Source organism: Mustela lutreola, chromosome 2 (assembly GCF_030435805.1).
Source record: "Mustela lutreola isolate mMusLut2 chromosome 2, mMusLut2.pri, whole genome shotgun sequence".
NCBI lineage: Eukaryota > Metazoa > Chordata > Mammalia > Carnivora > Mustelidae > Mustela > Mustela lutreola.
This window is the reverse complement of record NC_081291.1, coordinates 100,527,425-100,551,955: the sequence shown is the minus strand read 5'-3', so window position 1 is coordinate 100,551,955 and position 24,531 is coordinate 100,527,425. Positions and strand designations below refer to the sequence as shown.

Genomic DNA, 24,531 nt, shown 5'->3' with positions numbered 1-24,531 from the left:
AAGAGGGATCATCAGTACTAGCCCTCCTAAAGTGGGGACAGCGAGCAGCTCCAGCTGATCTCGTGGGAGCACTGTAAGGATCTGATGACAGGACAGAGGCCCAGAGCCAGTTTATAAAACACCCTTCCTACTAAGGTTAAGAACTTGTCACTGATGCTCGGAGAATCTGTGCAGCAATCAGAAAACCTTGATGTAATCCTTGATGCCTCTCCCTACCCCCCACCTCTAGTTCACACCATTAAGAAATCCTATTGGCAGAAACAGATGAATCTTGACCTTTACCCCATGACCCCTGAGAGGGTTCGGAGTTATGGAGGATTCTGCATGGGCAGAGGAAGACCAGTCACACTGGAGAAGCAAATTCAAGAAGTAAATTATCTAAGAAGGTCTCAGTGATGGGGGTTTTGGAGTATAGGTGAGGTTTGGAGGGCTGAGGTCTGGAGACAATGACCAAGAAAGAATTTTTGAAATGTCTTTGGTGCAAAAAATGTGGTTTTATTAAAGCGTGGGAACAGGAACTGTGGGCCAAAAGAGCTGCTGTATAGGGGTCTTGAGGCGTGGAGTTAAGACTGGGGAGTTGGGGGAAGTAAGGAAAAGGGAGGTTTCAAAGGATTTTCATTTGTTAAAAAATACCTCAGGATACTGGACACCTGGCTATTATCAAGATAAGGTGTTTTTTCCCCTCTGGCAAGGCATTAACATTAAGATAGCTGGGAGCTTCCCAAAAGAATGTCACAGAGGTCCCACTTAGAAGCGGAGGGTGAGGGGTGGTTGCAGGGTGTCCCCTTCTGATTGCAGGGTGTCCCCTTCTGCTTTGTCCTCAGCTTGCTTTCTGTTCCCTCATCATCAAGGGATAGAGACCTGAATTCCGCAGGTCTCAGGATTTTGCTCATCCCAAATAAATGTTCATTTGCAAGCTTTAATTCCGTAGGCCCTTCTAACATAGCCTTCCTTTCTCCCTGCCCCCACAATTGTATTAGCTGCAGGCCCCAGAAAACCTTCCTCTACTGAAGCCTCGAGGTCTCAGAGCTCACCAGGGCAGGACTTAAGAATAGAGGTGTAAATTTGTCAAGAGAAGGGAAGCAGGGGCACAGAAAGAGAGTAAATCCTCATCTAACATGGCAGAAAGTCAATAGATAAATCAAGAAATCGCTATGTAAGCTTATTTTTTTTAGCGACAAGGGGGTGACCACCAGAAGAACTAAACGGAGGAACTGATACAAAGGGGAGCAAGGGAGAAGGGCTTGTTGCTCTCATTGTAAGAACATTTAGATAACTTTATTTTGTAAACAGTGTTCATGTATTACTTTGATATATCTTTTAATTCTATCTTTTAAAGTAGAGAAATAAAAACAAGAAATAAAACGGAATACAAAACAGGAAAATTACAAGCCAAGAGGCACACAACACAAAAAAACCAGTGGGTGAGAGCAGAGGTGGGGTTCTAGGGTGGGAAGGCAGGCGGGGCTTCGAAAAGGCGGAGCACAGGGCCGGGTCGCCCTTAGGGACCGTCCCCAGCGAGGGGGCGGGGCGCAGAGCGGAGTTTTCCTCTGGCTCCGCCCACAGCGGGCCTCCCGGGGAGCGCGGGGTCAAGTTCACCGTAGGGCCCGCCCCGCTCAGCGCGTGGGGGCGGAGCGGCCTTGCCCCCGGGCGGCCTTGTCCCGGGACCGTCCGGCCGCGGAGGGCCTTCCTCCGCCGGAGCAGGCGCCGTCCTGCGCGGTCTTGGAGCCCGGGTTCGGTGCGGCGGATTCCCCAGTCCCTCGCAGTCCCCCGAGGCTCACCGAAAGAGAGCCTCTGCGGAGCCCGGACGCGCAGGTAAGCGCCTCCAGCCCGCCCTCAGCCTCGCGGGCGCCGGCCCAGACCTGGGGGCGACAGGTGGCAGCGGGGTGCGGAGCCCGGCAGCTGGCCTAGGTAGGATGGACGCCGGAACGCCTCCCCTGCAGGCTCTTGCGCCTTCTGCTCTCCCCGTAGCGGGGTCAGCCTAAGCCCCAGTAGGCCTTCGGCTCCGACCCGAGGCCGGCACACAGAAAGAGTTCGGAACCCACTTTGGCCCACTCTGGCAGCTTGCAGATACAAAGACGTGTCCCCACATACGCATCGCGTGCCACCAAGTGCCTACCACTCGGCCAAGTGCTGGGCATACGGAGGTGGGCGAGCTCACGTGGTGCTCGCCACGCTGGGGCTCACAGTCTAGAGGGAAAGACCCACAGCGGGGAGATCATCTACAGATACAGTGTAAACGGTGGAACTGCGGAAAGAGCGTGCGGGCGCGGGGCGAGCGTTTAACCGGCGGCCGCCATCTCTGAAGGATACGGGAGCGCCAACTTCAGCCTGAGCCCCACCGTTCCAGAGTGGAGGACAACAGAGCAAACACATTTTGTTAGGAGAGAAGGTGGCTTGTTTGAGGAAAGGAAGGACTGTGGTGCCTGGCTGCAGAGAGCTCGGGGGAAGCCAGTTCCCGAACTTTCCGCTCCCTAAAATAGGAACGCGCCTTCCCACTGAAGATTGAGGTGTTGAATTTACAGGACTTAGCGGTGTTCCGGGGTCAGCCAGTGAGGTACAGGTGAAAACAGGTTTCTGGTTGGAGGAGGACGTTGATCTGGGCTCTAAAGAGAGTGCCTGCCTCTGCGCAAAATCACTTCCCACCTGGAGTCCTCTTACCTTGTGAGTAGGATGTCTCCAACCGCCCGTTCTCTAAAATGGGGTACTGGAAACACTTAAGTAGCACTTCTGACTGGCCCTGAGAGATCAGAGAGAAATCTAACTCAGGAGTTTCGGCCTGTGGGCTTCTGACTCTCTGGTGTTCCTGGAGTGCCCTCCTACTCCGCCTCACCCTCCTGAGGTGCTCATTTCCCACAAAGCCTCACCTGTTACAGCCAGTTTCCTAAGGCTCCAAAACGTTAAGGCTCCCTCTCCATCAGTTACTTGCTCACTTTCATTGGTGGCATCATCCCCAACAGCTGGGGAAAACGCTCCCCAGAGGCAGTAACCCTCTGGTCCCTAGCTGAGGACCTCCAGATCTTGAAATCCCAGGGATTTAGGAGGCGGTTTGGCACTTCAGGGATCACCTGTCAGCCTCTTCGCGTATTTTATTGGCTTGAAATTTCCTATTTCTTTCTTTGGCTTTGTTTACACGGTTGCTGTAAGCTTTAGGATTTGCTGCATGAAAACTGGCTGGGAGGCTCAGAGAGTGGGCGAACACAGTTGAGAGAGGAGACTGGCACTGTTTGTGGGTAGTGGTAATAAAAACAGGACAGATGTTAACAGAAGGGTGTGGAGAAAGAGGGAGAGAGGGCTGTCTTTGTGCAGCCACTCTGTTCTCCCTTGCAGACCGTGGCGGTGCCTGCCATGGAGAAGGGCAGGGGGTGGGTGGGGGAGACTGTAGGCCAGGCTGTTGCAGACCTGGGTCCAGATTTTTATTGCTTACTTCCCAGCTCTGTGATGGACCCTGGGCAGGTCACTTATCCTCTGTGCACGCTTCCCAGTGCCTGGCATATAGTTGGCCCTGAAGAAGTACTCTCTCCCTCTTCTCCTAAAGAACTAAAATAGGAGTAATAATAGTGCCTAGGTCAGAGGATTATTACAGGATTTAATGAGTTAGTGCACCTAAAATACATCAATGCCTAACATGTAGGAAGTTGCTACTGCTGATGCTGTTGTTCTTATTCTTTATTTTGGGTAAAAGTTGGTGAAACCAGGCGAGGGAGGTGGGTGTGAGGGGGTGGCTTTGAGGGTCTGTGCTGGGTGATTAGCTGAGGAGCTGGGTTATCTTTGGCCCTGGTTTTACTGGGAAGCTTCTGCAGGCATCAGAGAGAGGAATGTTCTGCATGATAAAAGGCCTCCGGGAGCCACAGGAGTTGGAGGTCTTGAAGACTGGCCTTAGAAGCAAAAGCTAAGGGGTAAGGGAGGGGGTGAGGACTAAGGTGAAAAAGATCTAACTAAAGTTGTCTTGTTCACGTTCTGCCTCTAACCCACAGCTCCGTGTGGGTCTCCTGTGAGGGGCTGCCCCTGCCAGGTGCTGCCTCCAACCTTCAGAGGGGTATGGTGATATCCTGAGGCTGGTGTGGGTGCTGGGGAATGCAGTCTGGTTAATCCTGCATCCAGCAAAGTATGGGGGCCAGAAGAATGGTGCCTGGATGAATGGATGCATACCCACAAGCAGACTTTTCTGTGTTAAAGTGTGCTGATTAAAAGAAAGGAGTATGAATATGGGCAGAAAAGCAGGTGTTTTCAAGTACTTGCTCCTGGCCAAGTGTTTTCATGTATGTTGCCGCGTTGTGGTGATCCCTGCAGGTTTGGAGTCTGACAGAATTACTTGTGTGACCTCACATGCATCATAGAAACTCTCAAAGGCCCAGTTTTTGCATTTGGAATCTGGAAATCATTGGTAGCTGGAGTGCAGGGATACAGGAGTACCTGGCTCTGGGGGCCGGGGGAATCCCAAACAGACAGGTTCGGCCCTCACTGCTGGCAAAATCCAAAGGCAGAGGGACCAGTGGTGGTGAAACAGGAAAGGAATTTATTTCAGTGAGGTTAGGACCAGGGAGCCAGCAGACTGACATCTTAAAGGTTGTGGGCGAAGTGCCAAAACGACTTCCAGGCTTATGTAAGGAAAAGGTGGGACAAAGGTCAGTGAGTATAGGAAGCTGGGCTGTGAAGGTCAGGTCGATTGGGGCCTTAGGGTCAGCCCTGGGGGCCTTGCTGGCTCAGGACAGCTGTTCTGGTTTGAGGGGGTAGTTTTCAGTTCCCACCAGGGATGCTTTCCTGCAGGGTCTCTTGCCTAGTTAAGAGATGTGCTGGAGAGAAGAACTTAATTAGGAAGCTTGAGGTGGAAAGGGAAGGGATGAAGCCCTCTCTCAGTAGTGTGAACTCCCAGGGCTGTGAGGAGTATTACGGTGGGAATGCTCCTCGTAGGAGGTGCTGTTCTGGTGCTCAGACTCCCGGTGGGGTGAGTGCTCAGCAGTATAATAGTTGCTGTTATTATTACCGTATTTATCAGCCCTCCAAATGATCTCCGCTGTGATGTGGAAACAGAAGGCCGAAGGCACAGAGGGGTGGCGTTGCTTCTGAACTCAGCCCCTTCTGGAAGCAAAGACTCTCTGGAGACAGGAACCAGACAACTCTTGTGAAATTAAGTCAACTTTATGTGCATTTCATTCATTACTTAAAGCACTTGACTATGTGAAATCTTAAAAGGGAAAAACCCTGCAAAATAATAATTTATGTGCCTTTCAAGTTCAGGTATTTTATCATCGAGATAAATCTTCCGTGCCTCTATGTAAAACCACTTTGGGCTGTCGAAGCTCTTAAATAAAGTGGCTGGTCCTGACCAGTGTCTGTCTTTGCTCATTTATCACGGTTCCCTGGTGAAGACAGACGGATCCCATCTTGCAGGGCAGGCCACAGGATGGCGGCTGCTACCCCACTGGTTCAGCCTCGCACTTGGGCATAGTGGTGTTTAACCAGCCACGGGGGGCTGACGGCCCCCTCATTGTTGTCTCCCTCACCTACACACAGACCCACAGCCCCAATCTGGGAAGCAGGAATAGAAGGGCATTCGTTCTATTACTAGTATGAGTCTGGGTAAATCTAAGCTTCTCCGTGATGGGGTTTTGGGTGAAAGTGGCATCTTCTGGAAGTGAGGGCTGTCTTTTCTATCTCCCTAGGAGTGCCATCTCTGGGGCTGGCCTCCTTTCCCTCGTAGGTCTGATCTGCATCTCCATGCCTCTCTGCCATCGCTGCCCCTGACCAGAACTGCCCCTAAAGCCGGAGTTCCTGGAGCAGCTGCGGAGGCACAGCCCTATTGCAGGGAAGCTTTTCTGAATTGGTTTTGCCTTCCCACAGTCCCAGTGGCCACTGCTGCCAGGCATGCCCTTCTCCAGCTGACCCCGACTTGCCCTTCGCTGGGCTGTAAGAACTTCCACAGCTTTTGGACTGAGCGTTCCTGGTCCCCAGCACCGGGCCTGGCTCCTTGACCTCCCTCCCTCCCTGCCTATCTCCCTTTCCTTTCTTTCTCTTATAAATTCTTCAGGCAGGGTCGTGGGGATTAGAAGGCTGAGTCAAAGCAACTCCGTCTCAGCCCTCAGGGGGCCCACGGGCATCATGAGACAGGTTATTAAGAAAGGCGGACATGAGCACACATGCTGTCATGGTATGAACTGTCGGGTATTAACTGTCAGGAAGGAGAGCCTGGCATGCCATGAGAATGTGAAAAGGTGGGACGATTGCAGAAATCTATTCAGTATCCGTGTAGAATGTGTCCATAAATGTTGGTTGAGGCTCATACTCATTTATTTATATACCTTTGAAGACCGGTGGATGTCATTTTTCTATAAATTCTGGTAAACTGTGGTTTATACTGCCAAGGTCATCTTATAAGAATGCGTACTTTAAAACGTTGTTGTGCTTTAGCCTCGGAATGGGGAGAGGAATGCTAATGTTCAGTTTACTTAACCCTTTGAAGTTTGCAGAGCCCTCTTTGGAAGTTGTCTCATTGGATGCTCCCATCCTCAGCCTCACACATGTGCCGGGTAGTGGCAGCAAATAGATGTCTGTCTGGTCACTGAGGGTAAATCTAGGGGGTGGGCTCTGGTGCTTGCTTCCTTCTGAGTGACTGGCTCCATCTGAAAGCCTGTTTTCTCTTTCTCTGATAGCCCTGTGCACACAGGCTGAGTGAGGTTCCAGCATAGATTTTTCTCACATTGGAGCTAGGGACCTGCCATCTGGGAGGAAAGGAGTGCAAGCTGGCTGCTCTCGTCCAGGAGGGCGGGGCTACCTGGCTGCTGGCACCTATGGCAGGGCTAGCCCACAGGGCCTGGACTCCTACAGAGCCCACTGTCCCAGCACAGTCCTCCGGGGGACCCCATGCCTGCCTTCAAGCACATGCAGTTCCAATGAGAGCTAGAAGAAAATAACACAGAAAGACGGGTTTTAAATAAGACACGAGCCAAACAGCTCCAGGAACCATTCTGTCTTCAGGACTGAATATTGCCAGAGAGTTATTTTATTTGGCCAGAGCAGATGACAAAATATGTCTTCGTTCCCCACCCTCCACCCCTGCCAGTCTCAAATGTGGACCCTGTTACAAGAGATGAGCTACCATCTTCCCCGAAGCAAAGGAAGGAGAGTAGCATTGCTGGGCAGAAATTGAGAAGGCCAATTTCGGTGGGTTGGGTATGACTGCTGGGTTCTCAGGGCACAGCTCTCATGTGATTGTCACCATGTGGCCCTGAGCCAATGGAGGAAAGAAGGGGCTCTGGAAATCTCCCTCCCATAAGGCTGACGCACGATAATGGTACTCCTTCCCTTTGGAAGTACACGTTAAGTGGTAGGTACTTAAGAAAAAAGGTTCTGGGGAGTAAATGCGTCCATCAGTCACCCGACCTCCTAAGATGGTTTTAAATTAGAACCAATCTTCCTGCTCCCCCCCATCCCGCCCATCTTTCCCTCCTCCCTGGCTTTCTCCTATGTGAGGGAACTGTCAAGGCAGTTCCAACTCCTCCCAGTGACTTGCAGCAGCAGAGTGAACATTGTTGGAGGCACACACAAAGGGTTTAGTGCCTTGATTCTGGTCCTTCCCCAGGTCAGTGTTTGACAGAGGAGGGAGTGTGGAGCAGCGCTGACCAGTGCAGTTCGACCTAATTCCATCCTTGCGGCAGCCATCAGCAACTCTGCTGTCAGCCAGTGTGCTCGCTGGAAAGCCTTTTGCCATTGAGGAGTGAAAAGAATGATGAAAACAAGTGAGGGGACTAATGCAGGTTTGGGCCCAGTAAGTGGCCTGTGGAAGAGCATGAAAGGCAGTGTCAGGAAGGGAGTAACAGCAGGCCGGGTAAGGAGCAGGCTTTCAAAGGCTAGAAGTCTCTCTCTGAGCAGGTGGTCATTAGGGCAGAATGCCTGTTACATGAATTAGTGTGGAGGAGTCTAACTTGAAATTATTAGCCACTTTCATTTTGAAAGATCAGAAATAAGTGTTTATTGCACAGACCCTATGGTTAGTATCAAAGACTGCCTTGCTTTTTATTTCTTCCATCTGGTCCTCTTCTATGTAATTTTTATAATGCTGTTGATCAGTCTTGTCTTTGTGTGTGTGTGTGTGTGTGTGTGTGTGTGTGTGAGAGAGAGAGAGAGAGAGAAGACGGAGGCCAGTGTTGTACCCACTTTATATTTTATGAGTCATCAGAGGACTGCGGACAATACAAGTGGGAAGGCTGCCGTTTTCAGGGGTCCCTGGAATGCTACCAGTCCGTTGGCTTCTGGGATTCTGTCTTAAAAAAATAATTTGAAAAGTGAAAAAAGCCACTGTATAAAGATCCATCATTATTTATAATGGTGAAAACTTACAAGTGACCTGAATATGTAACATAGACTATAGTCAAGCTCCAGAAAATTAGGTTGATGGAATATTATGCAGTACTTAAAACTATGGAGATTAGTAGCTTGGGAAGTCATTACATGCTCAGCAAACAGAATGCTACTCTATTAAGTACGGATTCAGGAAAATAGTCTGCAAGAGATGACTCAAAGGGAACAAGAATTTCTCCAGAATGGGGAAACTAGGGATAACTTTTTTTTCCACATTTCTAACTTTCTATATTGTATTTTGACTCTCCATTAAAAAAAAAAAAAAATCCTAAAACAAGCCAAGTTAAATAATGACCTTTACGTTGTTGGCAGGTTTAAGGGCACTACATTTATGGCCTTCTCCTGATTAAATTTGTCAATCAATAATTTCTAACGCTGGGGTTGGCTTCCTGCCTCCGTGTCTCTGGGCAAAGGACATGCTCTGCGTCCACAAGCTGAGTGGCCAACAGATGTGCTCATTCTGGCTCAGAGAATCAGACACCAGGGGGCGGCATGGGTGGGGGTGGGGGGTCATTCAGGTGGAAAAGTCTACAGCTCCTCCCTGCCTTGCAGCTTCTGCCCTTCTGCCTTTCCTCGAGCCTCCCTCATCCTTCTGCCTCACTGCGACTGTGGGGACAGGGGATTTGGGTTTACAGTCTTTGAGATCCTTGTTGGTAAAGCTTCAGCATCCTCTGCCCTCAACACACACACACACCCACACACCCACACACACTTCCTAAGTCAGTAGTTGTCTGGGGCAGCCCTGCTGTCCTGCTCAGGCCTCTGTCCTCCAGTACCTCTGGGACTGGGTTTTGTATTCTTAATACCAGCTGTCCCTGGGTTGTCCTTAAACCCATGTGTCCTCTCTACCTCGCACTGGCAAGGAGCTAGTGCATGACCAGTGATGTGTCCTAAGGCAGCAGTTCTTATACACTAGGACATCATAACAGGGGTTTTTATTTGAGACAAGAGTTTGAGTCTGGTGATTTACCTGGGAGGAGATTCCATGAAGCCCTAGCAGAAAATAGGAAAACAAGCCAGACAAGCACATCGTTTGAGCAGGGCAGCAGTGTGGACCACTAGAGCTTAAACTCTGGCAGCCAGTGTAGAGCACCTATCCCAGAGTTAGCCTCTCATGGGGAGTAGGGGCTGAATATACAGCCACCATTGCTGTCCATCACTGGTTGAGCATTGCTTTTTACGTGGAGTTAATTCTCTGGGCTTTCTGGTAGCTTCCATTTCCCCGGTGAAGCATCAGGGCTAAGGGAGACTGCCGAGCACGTGGAAGTCAAGCTGGCTTGCCTTGAAATTGTGAGGCCTAGGGGTGCTTGGGTGTCTCAGTCGGTTCAGTTATCTGCCTTCAGCTCAGGTCATGACCCCAAGACCCTGTGCTCGAGCTCTGCACTCAGCCAGGGAGTCTCCTTGTCCTTCTGCCCCGCCTTGCAGCTCATGGGCACGTGCTCTCTCTCTCAAATAAATGAGTAAAATCTTAAAAGAGCAAATTAACAACAACAACAAAAACAGTGAGGCCTGAATGCTCCTGGCACAGCACTGACAGCGTCCGCTGTGACATTCTTCCCCAAGCACCATGAACATTATCAATGTGCTAAACTAAAAATAACCAAATTCACAATTATGTGCTGAATCAGAGACCCTTTTATATTAAATTGAAGACTGCGTTAAATAGTAACCAACCCCAGAAGTTTCTGAAAAACTGACATCTTTAAGAAAAATACTGCCACATTTTCCCTTAACTGGGATAGAGTATTAATATGTGACCTAAGCAGCAGGACAGTGTTCACAGCTGTGTTCACAGCTGTGCAGTTTGAGACCCACCACTCTGGAAGAGGGCCTGAGTGTGTAGTGAGATTGATCTTTATCATAGCAATGTTTCCACCTCTGATGTACCTTGACTTTTTTCTGTTATTTCTCAAGTACATTAAGATGATGTTAAAGAAAAACTCATTGGGAGATAACATTTAAACTCATTTGTCAACCCACGATTATATCTCCAGTGCCATGTTTTAATATTAATATAGTATTCACCGTACTGACACTAATACCAAAGGATGGGAGAACATTTCTATAGTTATGGCTTTAGGCTCTCTGATAAATGTTTTCTAGTCATCGCCTTTATGTAGAAACACTCCATCTCCAATTAAAGATTTACTAAGCTCTTCATCAAAATACCTATTCACAGTTGAGGCGCACCAAATGGGTGTGTTGACATTTCAACTTAATTCACTCTATAGTTTTGTGGGTCTCAGTCCATTTTTTATGCTTGTTTTTTGTTTTCTATGCATGAAGGAGGAATAGGGGCAGAAATCTGGGGGAGGGTAATGCAGATTCTAGAAACATTTTCTGTGTACTTATTATTACCAAGTCTATCGGTATGTTTGTCACCATAAATGAGGGCCTTACTCCAGGACATGATGTAAAATTGCTCATGTAATGAGCCCAGTAAAGTTGAGTGGCTAAACCCTTTGCGTTGAGTTATGGGCTTTTTAGAATTTGTGTAGAAAAGATTCAAGATCCCAGTGTTTTAGAGAAATGTGGCCATTTTCCTTCCAGCCGCGGTTCCGCATGCATTATTCTGCAAAGAATGAGATGGTGAGTTGCTGGTGTGAATGCCCCGTCCCCGCGTCCTGTGTGGCAGACATTACTGTGGTCTGACCTCCTGCTTCCCCCTCGGCGAGGCGCCCCTGCAGCCATGGCCCTTGTCAGGACTGGCTCACTGGGCAGAGCCGGAGTGCTCTCCTTGCCTTGCACATCTTTTTACTCATCCTCGCCATTGCTGTGAACTGTTAGCAAAGGAATCTTTCCTAGCCTCTCTACCAAAAAAAAAAAAAAAAAAAAGAATGCAAGAGGAGGCAGTTGGTTGGCTCACCTTGTGCCTTTATATTCATGTCTCTGCATGCAGATGGTGGTTATTCCATCTGTCAGTGTTTGTCTCCTGTCCTTTTTCTCTTCCACCACGTGCATTTGATGTTTTTCCTTTCTTCCCTTTTTCCTTTAGTGTTTCTCAGAAGATAAAGCAGAGAGCTCCAGATTATTTGCTGTTTGGTGTCCTGTGCATTGAAATGTTAACTTCTTCCTCTCCCACTTTAGGAGGGCTACTTTGCTGTAGGTTACCAGTGACCTCCATACTGCCAAGTCTCCTGGGCCTTCCTTGCATGTTTCTTCTCTACAACCTGGGATGGCTCTGACCATGCTCTGCTCTTGAACCCTTCTTTCTTGGATTTTCCTCCTTCCTGCCTGATTGCTGCTGCTTTGATTTCTCTCCCTGCTGCCTTTCCTCTGCTGGCATTTGATGGGGGGGGGGGGGCCCAGGAGTTCTTCCCTTGGCCTCCTCTTGCTTGTACACTCCTCCTGGATGATTTCATCCATGACCCTGGTTTTTAACTTTCACTTTTACATAGATGCCCCCTGCATCCCCATCTCCATACACCCCCTCTCTGCCAGACCTTTGTATCTGGTAGCCTGCTGAATGGGACCTCTTGTGGTTCCCATAGGCACGCAGGGTCAACATCTTTTACTTGTTCTAGAGGATTCCTGTTCTCATGTGGCCAGCCAACTATGTGCCCCTCTCAGGTTGTTTCTGCTACCTCCTTGGGGGTCAGAGGTAAACTGTTGGAAGTTTGTCAGGAAAATACCATCTTGGAAAATGAAGTGTAAGGCAAGGGCACAAACTAAGAGCTACTCCTCAAATCTTCAGGGCTTAAAAGAAAGCAGTCATTTACTGAGCATCTTTCAGAGTTCCAGGGGTTGACTGGACTCAGCTCGGCAAGTCTCACCCCGCGTCGCTTGTTCAGTGACAGTTAAATGGTAGCCAGGGGCTGGAGCCGTCTTAAGACCTCGTGGCCAGGACACACTGTCACGCAGCCTGGGTTCTAAGAGTAGGTGTCCTCAGGGGCCAACCTCAAAAATCTCCTGTTTACCATCCTGCCTAGCTTCAGGGGATGGAACATAGGCCCACCCCTGGATGGAAACTGTGTCACATTGTGTCTATGCTGGAAAGCAAATTCAGTCATAGTCCTTACGTATGCCTAACTAGTCCTTTGAGAACTACCTGGAAAGTCCCAGCTTTCTGTTTTGTTTTTAAAAAAAATTGGAGGGGGAGATAAACCATGAGAGACTGTGGACTCTGAGAAACAAACTGAGGGTTTTGGAGGGAGGGAGGTGGGGGGGGGCGGTGAGCATGGTGGTGGGTATTAAGGAGGGCACAGATTACAAGGAGCACTGGGTGTGGTGCATAAACAGTGAATTTTGGAACGCTGAAAAAAAAGTAAAATTCAAAAAAAATTTTCTTTTGGGGAGCTGACATATTTACATGATTGGGAAGTTAAGAAAAAGTAAGTATAAACGTATACTGTGAAAATGTTCTTTCTCATCATGCCTCCTCATAGATAACCACTGTTAGGTTTCTTTACATTCTTTCAGAGTTTACAGGTATTTTTATATTTCTGTTCTGTGCTTTGCTTTTTTTTTTTTTTCCTTTTGCTTAACAATATATCTGGGAGAGATTTCCTTATCAGTACTGGAGGGTCCTCTTGTTCTCTCTCCTTCCCTCTCCCCCTCCATCTCTCTCCCTCTACCCCCTTCCTCTCTCTCTTCTCCCCGTTCCTGTCTCTCTCTCTCTCCACCTCCTCTCTCTTTCCTCCTCCTCTCCCTTTACCCACCCCCCCATCTCTCCCCCTCCTCCCCCCTTCCTCTCTCTCCCCGTCTCTCCCCCTCCTCTCTCTTTCTCCCCTCTCCTCTGTCTCCCCTTCCTCTCCCCTCCCTCTCTTTCCCCCCTCTCTTTCTTCTCTCTCTCCTTCTTCTCTCTCACCCCCTCTCCCCTCTCCTCTGTCTCAGCCCCTCTCTTCATTACTTCATTACTTCATTAGTTCTCTCTGGGTGGGCAACAGGCTGTTGCCAACCCTACTGCAGTGAATACGTTTATATGCTGTCTTTCGTGGGAGAGAAGACACTGGAAGCCCTCCTCAAGAGCTGTAGCCAAGTACAGGCCCCCTCTTCCCATATACCTCACCTCTCATCCCATCATGGCATTTCCCCTGCCTCCTCTCACTGGACCATGGGGCAACCCAGAGGTCATGGACTGTGGCATTGGAGCACAGGGAGCTCCGTGTCCACAGCGAAGGGAGGAGGCCTGTACTGAGGAGGGAGGAGAAAAGAGGAGCAGGCAGAGCTGACTGAGGATAGGTTTCTGGGTGCCCCGGGTTCCCCTTCCTCTGATTTCATTTGTGGCCACATCTCCTAATTTGAGTTGCCACTTCAGCCTGTCACCAAAACTGGAATCGAGTCCTACCCTGTCCTGCCTGGTCTTGTGTGCCCAGTTTTTGTGCAGTGCCCCTGGTCGGCCCAGAACTGCTCTCTGACAGCTTGTCTTATCCAAAAGTAGCAACATCAGAGGTCTTTAGGGGAAGGTGTGGGTGGTAGCTGTACAGTACTAAGACAGCGTCGATGGGTTGCTGTCCCCAAAAAATCAAGCAAAATAAAATTCTTCCTTTATTGAGGAAATGTTCTAAAGTCACATACTTTTTCTGTGTCTGTTAGGAAATGTATTCCTTGAGGAATACACATTGTTGTTGTTGTTGTTGTTTTTTAATTAAGAGGGCCAGCCTTGAGCTTCCACAAGAAAGATTGACAGTTGTGCTTGTTGCTTTCAAGAAAGCTCTCTGGGATGATGTATGCTCAGGATTTTTTCTGTTGTAAGGCATAGAAACTTTATTCAAACCAGGTTGAGCAACACTGGGAATATGGTATAATAGAAAAGTTTCAGGGTATTAGGCACAGCTGGATCCAGATGCTCTGTTGATGGCACTAAGAATCTCACCCTCTCTTTCTCTCTCTCTTTTTTAAAGATTTCTTTATTTATTTGAGAGAGAGAGAGACTATGAGCAGGGGGTGGGAACTCTGTCTCTTCTCTCTTCTGTCCTCTGTCCTCCTCTGTCTCAGGGAGACAGAGTGGTGTGTGTGTGTGTGTGTGTTTTTATTTAATTTTATTTATTTATTTGACAGAGATCACAAGTAGGCAGAGAGGCAGGCAGAGAGAGAAGAGGAAACAGGCTTCCCACTTAGCAGAGAGCCGGATGCGGGGCTCAATCCCAGGACCCTGGGACCATGACCCTAGCCGAAAGCAGAGGCTCAACCCACTGAGCCACCCAGGTGCCCCGGGAGACAGAGTTTTAAGCAGACTCCTCGCTGAGCGTAGAGCCTGACATAGAGCTCAAGCCCTGAGATTACAACCTGAACCAAAACTAAGAGTCACATGCTTAACTGATTGAGTCATCTGGGCGCCCCATACTCTCTCTCTCTCTCTTTCAACTCTTCTACTACTGTGTTGGCTTCATTCTCTAAGGTAGGGATGATGGCAACTCCAGGTTTTTGTGGAGGTTATAGCTCCTGATTTCAGAAGAAGTCACTCTTTTCTCCGGTGTCCATATTGCAGATGGGCTCTGATTTGTCCATTTGTCTTCTGTACTAGTCACTTTGCCAGGAAGTTACTTTTCTGAACATCCCGATTGATTGTCCAGAATCATAAGGAGGGGGGTAGAGCAGCTTTCATAACAGAGGGATACAGGACTAGTGCGTGGAGCTGCCTGCTGCAGATGATGATTCAGAATTCTAATTTCAGCTTGTAAAGAATACCTGAATTGGAGGTGATGTCCAGGAGTCAAGAAAAGATTTATTGTGCCAATCTCTCTACTTCTGTGTATGTTTGAAAATTTCTGTAATAAAAATTGCATTTGGGTTGATCTCCTGACTCTTGATTTTGCCTCAGGTCATGATCTCAGTGTGCTGGGATCGAGCCCTGAGTTGGGCTCTAAGCTCAGCAGGAAGTCTGCTTGAGATTCTCTCTTTCCCTCTGCCCCTTCCCCTGCTCTTGAATGTGCACGTGTGTGCATGTGCTGACACATGCGTGCACACACACACACACACACTCTTTCTCTCTCTCTCTCTCAAATAAATAAATAAATCTTCAAAACCAAACAAAAGAAAACAAAAAGAAAAAGTTGCTTTTTTTTCTGCCTTGGATTGGGAAACTTTAACAAACAATCCTGTATGTAAACATCCCCTGTATGTTTGCTATTTGATTTCCTGACTGTTTCTTTTCATTGTACAAAGAAACCTTAGTCTTTATTCCCCTCTAAGCTGGGAATTGGGAGGAAAACACAAGTTGACTGGTGGTTTGCATGGGGTGATAGTAGGGTAGGTTGGTGCTAGTCAGTAAGGTGCCCCTAAGTCCATGTCTCCATGGTTCCTAGGACCACAGCCTTGGAAGATTCCAGTCAGGGGAGAGAAGGATGTCCATGCCATGACCAAGCTGGCATCTCTTCCTCTCATGGTCAGTACTTGAGTTTTGGTCATTGTGGACAGACCATGTGAGGGTTTTAAGGGGTCCTTAACTTTATGATCCATGTACATTATAAGGGGAATATCCTCTGGTGGTCATGGATGGCTGCTAGAAGAAATCTTAGCATGTAGATAGACTTTTCAGTTTATAGCTAAGGAAACTGGCCAGAGGGGTTAAATGACTTGCCCAAGGTCACACAGCAAAGTAGAAAGAGCAGAGCTAGATTGGAGTCCCCATAATCTCACTCCTGAGTCTAGTATCCCTTACTATCTGCGTGACCTTGAGTAAGCCCCATTACCTCTCTGAGCTTCAGTCTCTTCACCTGTGATGATGGATAGAATAATGGCCTTCCAGAAAACTCTGGAACCTGTGAATATGTTAGGTTACAAGGCATGGTAGAATTTGGGTTGCAGATGAAATTAAGGTTGCTAATCAACTGACCTTACAATTATTTTGGATTATCCACATAGGGTTGATGTAGTCGCAAACATTCTTATAAGTGAAAGCAGAAGGCAGGATCCCTGGGTAGCTCAGTCAGTTGAGCATCTGCCTTCAGCTGAGGTTATGAACCCAGGGTCCTGGGAACTGCACTGGGCTCCCTGCTTAGCGGGGAGTCTGCTTCTCCCTCTAACCTCCCTGCCCCCTGCTCATGATCTCTCTCTCTCTCTCTCACTCTCACATAAATAAAATTTAAAAAAAAGTGGAAGACAGGAGAGTGAGTTAGACTGATGCAGTGTGAGAAGGACTGGGCCAGCCATGCCTGGCTTGGAGGAGGGAAGGGGGAATGACTTGAGGAACATTTGACAGCCTCGGACAGCTGGAAAAGATAAGAAGTAAATTCTCCCCTGGAGCTCCAGAAAGTAGTGTGGCCCTGCTGACATGTTGATTTTAATTAACAAGACCCCTTTTGGACTTTTGACCTCTGGAACTGTAAAATAATACAGTGTGTGTTGTGTTAAGCCACTAAGTTTGGAGTCGTTTGTTATACCAGCGACAGAAAGACAAATAGTCATGCCTGCCTCCAAAAATGGCAGCATGGGGTCAGGAAGATAATGTTTGAAAATTTCCCAACGAAGCTCCCGGAACATAGCAAATGCTTGATAAACAGTCCTATCGAGAGGCACTTGGGTGGCTCAGTAGTTAAGCGTCTGCCTTTGGCTCAGGTCTTGATCCCAGGGTCCTGGGATCAAGTCCTGCATTGGGCTCCCTGAGGAGGGAGCCTGCTTCTCCCTCTCCCCCTGCTTGCATTCGCTCTCTCGCTGTGTCTTTCTCTATCAAATGACTAAATAAAGTCTTAAAAAGAAAAACAAACAAACAAACAAAAACCAGTCATGTTGATGGTGCTGGTGGGCTGGTGGGTCTGGGCAGTGGTGGTCATCAATACAGAGAGAAAAGAGGAGTAGCTGATGGCAGGTGTCTTTGAAGAACCAAGGTTGGTGCCTCTGAGGGAAAGTTCAGGGCCATTAGGAGGTCAGTATGAGACCCCAGATGGCTCAGGTAGGTGACCAGAGGCCCTCTGACAGAGACCCTTCCACTCTGATGGTCCACAGGCTTCCACCCCCAGTTCATCTGCATGTCATCTGGCAGCACAGTCCTATGTTGAGGGAGCAGGAGCTGAGGAAAGGGAGCTCAGGAAAGGGCTGAGCCTACGACCTCTTCCGTTAGGTGGCGCCCTGCCTCAGAGAACTGGCAGGATGTGGGTCTCTCTTGGCCAGACACTCCAGCACCCTAATGCCTTTTTGGCTGCCCCATGGCCTTAAAGATAATTACTGCCACAACATCGGAGCTGAACTTGGGTGAGCTTGTTACAGCCCAGGCCGTGTGCTAGGAGCTCTCTGACAGTCTGATAGCCGTCTCATTCTGCCTTCATGGCAGCCCTCAGTGAGGCAAGTCTTATTTCCCATAGTATGCTTAGGCCACTTGCTCAAGGTCAAAGAGCTTGTCAGTGACAGAGCTGGGACTACAGGCTAGGTTCCGTGGATTCCAGATCCAGCCTCCTGGGCAGAATTGGTCACTGAGTGGGAGAAGAGAGACGGCCCACCCGCAGGCTGACTGGACAGAGCATGGGAGTGCTGTGTTTGGATGAGGAGACCCATGGGAACAAGGTCCCCAGGATCTCTGGAAGGAGGCCCCACTCAAGGGAATGCCTTCCACGCCCTCCTGCAGCTACTGGAGTGGTGGAGGCCCTGGGTGGAACAGGGGTGGCGTGCATTTGCTTCCTGGGCTCCTGGGCTCTGGGGGGGCTTCACCTCTGCTGTGTCCCTCAGGATCACCACGTCCGCGTCCATCTTTTCTTTTCCTCAGAAGGCATACATTGACATTCGGACTGGTGTTAGATGATATTGACAATTTTTGTTAATTATTAATTTTGTCAGGAGTGATCATGGTATTATGGATAAATAAGAAACTCCCCTATTTTTAAAAAATTTCTTTTAGTTTTGAGGTATTTTAGAGGTGAAATGTCATGGTTTCTATAATGTACTTTAATATGCTTCCAGGGAAAAAAGATGAAGTAAACATGGAAATGTGTTAAGGACCATTTGGGGACCTCTGTGTGGCAGTTCATTATGCTGTTTCCTCCACTTCTCAGTATGTGGTAATTTTGTATAAAAAGTTGGGCTTTTTAATAAAAATCATTCACAGAGCCCTTAGGATGTACTCAGTCTTCAGCTGAATGAGACACAGCTCTACACTCTGGAGACCCACAGATGGATGACCACTGTGGTAGGGACAAGCTGGGGGGCAGAGGTGGAGAGGTGTGACGGGGCCTGCTGGGGAGAGTCATCAGAGGAGGAGCCGGCTTGGAGAGGAAGTCTTGTGTGGGACCTGGTTCTTGCCTCCCAGTTGCGCAGTTGCTTTTGTGGAGCTGTTTATAGTCAGTCCCCAATCAAGGAACTAAGACAGCAAGCCAAGTCTTTAATGCACCATCACTGAAGGACTCCCTGTGGTGTGCGACTGGCCTTCCACAGGCAGGATGATTTTTTCTTCAAAGTGGCATTATTCCTTCACTGTGTTATCATACAGAAAGGGACTGTGGTGTTTCGTCAAACATCTCCTCCTGGTACATACTGCTTAATAGGAATTCCATTGTCACTGCCGATTCTCTAGCACATTTTCTTGGGCAAATTCTGTAATCTTCTGGGTTTTACACGAAAGTTCATTTTTCAGACTTAGCGTTAGAAGAGATAATCAGGCTCCCGGATCTCCTGTTAGCCTCCTCTTTCTTTTTATTTTTTCCTTATCGAAATAGCCAGCCGGTAAAGAGGAACAGCCCCTGGAGTGTCTGTTCTCACCTTATCTTCCCTGTATTTCCAAGGATTTTGCCAAATCTGTAGAACTATATCAGGCATCTTTTAATACAGACCTCACTTCTAACCCCTGGGCCAATCTTGGCCAAGTTCTGGTCTGGCTCTCTAACAACAATGTTACTCTTCAACAAAAACTCGATTTCTTTTCTGTAAGCCTTTGGACATACGAACACTTAACAGGTGACCTCTGAGTGGTAATTTCATAAATTCTTGGTGAAATGAATTGTATCAGATCAATACATCTGTGGACTCATCGCATTTTTTGAGCTTCGAGGGACTTTGAGATGAATTCAGTACAGCTCTGTTAGTGGAGGAAACATTCATTTTAACTGCATAGTCAATTCTCAATTAACAAGGGTAATGGAGTGGAAGGAGGTCAGTGATAATCAAAAATCATGGTGAAAATAAAATTATAGTCAACACTGGATTTTCTGGGGGCTGATTAACTGGCTTATGGATTAATTGAGGTTAAGATACAGTGGACCCTAGGATGTCATCACCTTGGTAATTGGTCAACAGCTACTCACCACCTGGCCTCCCCTCCACTCCCACCCCATGCACCGAGTCTGTCCTGGGGAGGAGAAGGGCTTCCTGGGGGCTACATCAGGCAGAGCTGGCAAAACTTGGCTGGATTTAGTACCATGATGGCATAGACGTTGCTCTCGGGACACAGGTGAGGGCTGCTTTTAGGGCTTGCCCCCCCTGCCCGTTGAGCTGTGGTTCAAAACTTGAGCTGTATCATACCCACCAGGAGGGCTTGTGAGGCCCCAGACTGCTGGGCCCCAGTCCCAGTTTCTGACTCAGTAGGTCTGGGTGCCCTGGTGATGTTGCTGTTGCCAGCCCAGAGACCACACTTGGAGACCTACTGCTTTCCAAACCATTCTTTTCCATACCAGCTGCGCGTGCATGTTGTCTGTGGACCTTTTTAAACTTACCAGAGCCTGGATACAGCTTGGCCAATTAGATGGGAGAGGTGGGACCCCGGTTTGAGTGTTTTTAAAACTCCCAGGAGATGTGCACCCAGGATTGACTACACTGTTCTTGAGACTGTTCCCCTACTTCAGGCATCTGCATATGTGGGCCATAGTTTGTTCCATATTGTAACTCCCTGTATATGTAATATTGCTTTAAATGAAGCTTTGTCATGATAGTATATTCATTTAAAAAGCAAACTTTAGGGGTGCCTGGGTGTCAGTCAGTTGAGCCCCCAGCTCTTGGTTTCCACTCAGGTCATGATCTCAAGGTCCTGGGATCAGGCTCCACATGCTGCTGGGACTCTGCTTGAGGATTCTCTCTCTGTCCCTCTGCCACTCGCCCTGCTTGTGCACTCTCCCCCTCCCTCTCCCTCTCTCTAAAATAAATAAATCTTTATTTAAAAAAAAATAAAAAGCAAACTCTATATCCCCTTCACATAGGAAAACTAGTTTCACAGGCCAGATGAGGGACACACTGGTAAATATGTTATCAGGTTCTTGCCTGCACCCCTCTTACATCCCATCACACTCTGGGAGGCTCTGTTCTAGAACTGTACTTTTTACTGTTTTACGTTTTTCACAAAGATGATGGAATATGTTATTTCTGTCCTTCATCCTCTCTCATCGGTCAGGCCTGGGCTATCCCTGAGCACACCTGATCTTCTGGCCGTGGCAGAAAAAGGTCAGAATACAAGTGTGAGGAACTTCACGACACAGGAACCTCAATGAGGTGATCACTTTACCTTTAAGAAAAGAATCAATCAGTAGGAAAATACATAAACTCTGCTATAGTCCAAGAATGGATTACTACTCAGCAAGAAGAAGGAACAAAACTTCTGTGGGACATGGCAACCGGGGTGAATCTCGGACATGAGGCTGAGCCAAAGCCCAATGAGACTAGACACTAGACACTGTATGATTCCATTTATATTTAGAGTCTGAAAACAAGCAGAACTAATCTGTGGTGGAAAAATTCAGAATTGGGGTTGTTTGGGGGAAGAGGGACGGGGAGAATCAGTGGGAAGGGACAGGCGAGGAGGGCTTTCTAGGGTGACAGGATGTTGTGTGTCTTCATAAGGCTCGAAGTTAAATGGGTACATGCATTTGTCAAAACTTGTTGAATGTTTACCCTCCAGATGTGTGCATTGGATTATATGCTCAGAAAACAAAAAGAACACCAAGCAAATAATGAACTCCAGCTAACGATATGCATGCCGAAGTGTTTAGGGAGAAGGGAGCTACTGTCTCCTTTTGATGCCTGCATCTTACTTTGAAAGGCACCAAAAAAAAAAAAAAAAAAAAAAAAAAAATACGGTGGATTGATGAATGGGTAGAGGGGTAGATATGTAACCGAGCAGGCGTAATAAAACATTCATGGTGAAATCTAGGTGGGGGGTATCCAGGTGTTCATTTAAAATTCTCTCAACTTTGCAGTATGTTGGAAAATCTTTCATATTAAGGACTGGGGGGAAACGGACATAGACCTTCAGAAGAACAAATAGGCATGCCACCCACATGCCTGAGCTCTCCAGCCATTGCCACTTGGGTCTTGCCAAGGAGGCTCCTGCGGAAGACAGACAGGCTGCAGGATGAGAGGGGTGAGCCAAGAGGAAAGGACAGGGTCCTTAAGAGATGCCGCTGAGCTGGGAAGGGAGTGTAGCTCGCTTGTTCCAGGCCAGCTGTAAGAGAAGGAAGAGGGCACTTCCTTCACCTGTGCTGTGGCCTGGAGGGTCCCTAGGAGCATTGCCCTAGCATTGCCTAGCCCTGGGAGGGGCCATGCAGTGGCTATGTGCCATGTGATCTGCAAACACCGCCTGGCCCAGTCCCTCCCACAGAAAGGTTGGTACTAGTGAGGGAGGAAGAGAGGGGACTTCCCTGGCTTCCCCAGTCACCAGCATTGATGAACTTGCTGCCCCAGGTTCTCGCTGGATATCCTGAGCTCAGATGTGGCTGGGAGGAAGGTGGGGTGCTGGGGCATGAGCTTACCATCATGGGGATCAGGCAGGTGCAGTGGCAAGGGCAACCTTCTGGGGCCTGGGAGTGGGCTCTCCAGGATGCTTCACTAACCAGGGATCTGCGGGGTCCCCCTACCCTCAGCACACCTGCACCATACACCACAGTGCACCCAGGACACGGCTCCACAACACTGTCCCCAGATTATACCCTCATGGTAGAGGCCCACAGCAGACTCTAGTGGCCCATACCACCACATACCCCCACAGCATAACCCTCCCAAAATATCCCCCCACAACATAATTTACCCACCATGCAGTACAGCCTCTCCCCCACATCTACATCACCTCTCCCCAAGATTCACCAAAGACCCCTCATCCCCATGGCGGACCCCCACTGCAGAAGCCCCCACAACACCCTCTATAGCACATGCTCCTGTGTGGCACCCCTGCCCCCACAGCCACCGCACACTCCCCACTGTGCACACGCATGCCCTGTGATTGCCCCCTCACCTCTGCCCTCAGCTTGGAGGGGAAGCCCCTTGCCTTTGGCTTGGAGGGAAGAGCACCTGCATAGTAATCTGCTCTTACCTCTCCCGGCTCAAGCAGGGATCTTGAGAGACACAGAAAGAAGGAGAGCAATTTACTCTGGAGGGAAGAATTCATGATTGATGTCTAAAGGATGGTTAATATGCTGATTACATCTATTGTTTCCTGCAAAAGTGAACAAGCCCATCTTGAATACCAAAGAGCCTGGGGCTGGCATGGAAGGGCAGTCAGAGCCCCCCCCCCCCCCCAGGTTTCTGCTACTTCAGAGACAGTGGGGAGTAAATGACCTGGTCTTTGTAATCAGACAGGACCTGATCCTTGTTCTGTGTGTCCCAGCGCTGCATCTCAGGCCAAACCCTGAGCTTCAGAGCCCCAAGCTTCAGTGTCCGGGTCAGAAACAAACAAAATGATATCACTTCTCCACACAGTGTTTACAAAGATTAAAGATAATTCTGAAAGACAGTGTAGTAACAGGCACAGTAAATGTGCTGCCAAAATAGGACTTAGTAGACGCAAAGTGCCTAGTGCATTAAAAAAGGGCCTCCTATGGTAACTTCTAGCTCTTTTCACTGTTACTATTGTTATTGATTTGCTGCGATAGTGATTTATTATTTTCATTCATGAGGGTTTAAAATGTGAACAGAGAGCAATATTTAGAACTTCCACAGCTACAATGCTAAGAGTTTTTGCTTTGACCACAAATAGCATTCTGAACATATCTGCTTAGTTTTTTCCCCCCCAATGCCTGACACCCCACTAGAGTGAGTGCCTTCAGAGCAGGCACTATCCATACCCTTGTCCCCATGACTGAGCACACAGTTGCTCATGGAAGATGTTAGGAATTTGGATGATGGGCACGGTTTCTTGATGAGCAAGTCATCCCAATATTAAAACTGTTTAGCTCGTCCAAGCTGTGCTTTTAAAACAAAGTCACCTCACCAGCAGCACGTTCAAAGCTACAAAGCCACAGTTGCGTTCTCATTTACATGCTACTCTGTCAGTTAATGTCACATGCCAATTAAATGGGACATTAAGCTGCCAGTAGGCATGCAACTCCATGCTAGCATCCTCTTCACTTCAGCTAGTGACCTGAATTCATTGCCTCCCATCCATTGCCAAGGCTCGTCCTCACTTCCCCAACCCCAGCCCCAGCCAGGACAGAAAGACAGCCAGACATGGCTCTGTGCCATGTCTGATTTAGGAGAAGGGCCAGGGATGCCAGTGAGTGTGGCTGCATCCTGGTGAATTCCAACCATAGTATGACCATAGTTACTGGAATGCGTCTGACTAGGGACAACCCCATCCTTTAAAAAAATTCCACCTGGAAGCAGGAAGAGCAAGTGTTAGTACCTAAGAGTACAGGGGACGTGTCTGTCACCTAAAGCATCCCGTCTTCATGAAGTCATTGCCCAGAGCCCTCACAGCTGCGGTTCGGCCCTGGACGGCTTCTCCCCTGGTTTGCCGCAGGCTGGGCCCTGTTTTAGGTAAACTGTTCGTGGTGAGCAAATGTACTTCTCCAGAAGGCCTAGTCTGACACAGCCCACAAGCTTGCATTTCATTTGTCAAACTCTTGCTATTACATTGCCGTTGGCAAAAGCTGCAGCAGTGCTTAATTCTTCCCTCCCTCTGTGGCTCAGGCACTTCCGTCATTTCAAAGTGCTTCTTTTCCTTCTTCATCGAGAGAAGTAAAAATAATTATAATAGAAAATGGGTAATTTGCAGCTACAATGCCAGGCTGATAATCAAAAACTTGTAAATGGAAACACAAGCATATGTTTATCACTTCTTGAAATTAGGATGCAGTTGAAAGTAGCTGCGGCCTCAGCGAGGGCATTCTGGAAGGGAAAGAGGCTTAGTTGTTCGTGGGAGACCTGCCTGCTAATGAGGCTTTCAAGTTCTGTTGTCTCAAGAGCCGTGAATAAAGGAAGCGAACTCCTGGGCGCTGCTCAGCTGTTTCGGGACCCTCAGGGGATTGCTTGGGCATTGGTCCCACCCCTGTGTAAAATCCTGTACAGGCTCCCCAGTCACCACCATCAGGATCAAGTTTGTTT

General features: G+C 48.4%; 1 protein-coding gene across 6 annotated transcripts in view; it reads left to right on the top strand.

Moving 5' to 3' along the window:
* Window positions 1–1,593: 1,593 nt before the first annotated feature.
* The window catches only part of NMNAT3 (nicotinamide nucleotide adenylyltransferase 3), a 125,582-nt gene continuing 102,644 nt past the window's right edge, over window positions 1,594–24,531 (top strand). Inside the window, exon 1 of one of the 6 annotated variants that reach the window (XM_059162788.1) lies at window positions 1,594–1,815. The gene's annotated coding sequence lies outside the window, so the exon portion shown is untranslated. The other 5 variants (XM_059162789.1, XM_059162780.1, XM_059162779.1 and 2 more) reach the window with 5 other exon arrangements.